Below are 2067 nucleotides of genomic sequence, written 5' to 3' on the forward strand. Positions count from 1 at the left end.
TACAACTCATACTAAACACCAACAATTTAATAGAAATATGAAAGATGAAAAATTTCCCTGAGGTCAAATATCACTTTATTACTTTTTTAAATAGTCAGAGGTTTGATGCATATGTATCGATTAAAGTCTCATAGATAAATACTTTCATTAAAAATAACAAATATCACATAATAAGATTAGATGAAAATTCAATTCACATAGAACTTAAATTAAAAGATATATCTATATAAATTCTTTCGGCCTTTAATACCCAGCGGTCAGTTCAGGCACGTAGCATCGGGGGAGGGGGGGGGGGCATAGAGTTGCCCCCCCCCCCCACTTTTCTGTGACCATGTAAAAATGGTATCAGGAGAAAACGTACCCAGGAGAAAACGTACCCAATCTCTAGGGTACGTTTTCTCCAAGAGAAAACGTACTTGGAGAAAACGTACCCTATGAAAATCATACTTAATAGTTTTTAATACTTTTAAATACTATTTTGCATAATAAATATACAGAAATGTAAGACTTTTATAGATATATGAATTTAATACTTTATAATTTTAAAGGGGTTGGACATATTAAATAATTTTCAAATGCTACTTTAATGCATATTTCAATGCATAGACGTATAGAAATATATTCATTTTATGAATAATATCTTTAAAATGATTGTAGCAACTTTTAATTTAGTACGAAATAATGACCTGTCATAAAGTGTTATCTGACTACTTCTTCTAATTATCCATTTATCGGTAGCCTTACCGATTTGAGTTTCTCCATGCGAGATCCCCTGATTTTAATTATAGTGATGATCAATTAAATACCTGAGCAGCATGTCAGTAGCATCAGAAGCAAATTGACTGTTCAATGTTACATTTCGTAGTAGTTTCCATGTGGACTTGGTTTTATTTAGCAACTTTGTTTTACAGATAAATTTCAAAAAAATGTAAAAAAAAAAAAACAAAAAAAAACAAAAAACGGGATATCGACTTCTTGAGATACTCATCATTTAGTTCTCCAAATGAGATTGCAATAAAAACTAATTATTTAACGGTTTCTTTTATGGTGTATTAATTGTCGACTAATTAAACTGCTCAGGCCATGTTCGTCCTCCAAGAGAAAACGTACCCGATAAATTGGGTACGTTTTCTCCTGGGTACGTTTTCTCCAGCAATTGAAAACAAGGAAACAAACTGTGAAAAAGTATACCTGCCTCCCCCCCCCCCACCCCCACGGATTAGGATTTTCAGGATTCCAGAAAGTAACATTTTTCCTTTGTTTTTTATGCTTGTCAAGATTTTTTGGACGAGTCTGCCCCCCCCCCCCCCCAACACTTTCAAAAACGACTCGATGCTACGTGCCTAAGTCTCAATTCTGATCGATTATTAATACATGCAGATAATGTAAAGAAATTCGTTGCTTTGCTATAAATTAGAACATACTGATTAATTTAATTAAAATTTTAGTATCGTATTTCATAGTTAAAGAAAAAAATTTGACTGTAAAATAACTGAAATAATTAAGTTTCAAGTTCCACGTTTAGAGGGGTTTTAGAATGCACTTTTACATTTGTAAAACATAACGTTACTGAGAATTTTGTCAACTGTGTCGAAAGCTTTGGCGAAATCAAGAATATACATAATAAATTTCAAGTATTTGTGTACAAAAAATTCCTTAAAATAAATTTAATATGATGATGATATGATATGATGATAAAGTAGTAAGATGATTTTTTAAAATCCAATTTATATTAAATTACTTAGTAGATCGTTGATTTTTCTAAAAATGAATTTAGGAGGCATTGTCAAAGTCCATTTAAAAAAATACATATATCCAACTGGTAACACGTATTAAAAGTCTTATATAGATATCTTGAGTTTTATACACACACAAAATCAGTTAAGAATAATTTCATGAATTTATAGCCAATGTCAGGACAGCCGTTTGACTTCCCCTTGATTCGAACTAGAATATTTATCTATCAATTTTCACATCAGTTTTTCTGCGTCACCTTTCTTCATCGTGAACAAATTAGCGAACGAGCTGTCAATTTCCACGCATGCGCAGAATTTGTTTACAATTTTT

Source organism: Crassostrea angulata, chromosome 1 (genome assembly GCF_025612915.1).
Source record: "Crassostrea angulata isolate pt1a10 chromosome 1, ASM2561291v2, whole genome shotgun sequence".
Lineage (NCBI taxonomy): Eukaryota > Metazoa > Mollusca > Bivalvia > Ostreida > Ostreidae > Magallana > Magallana angulata.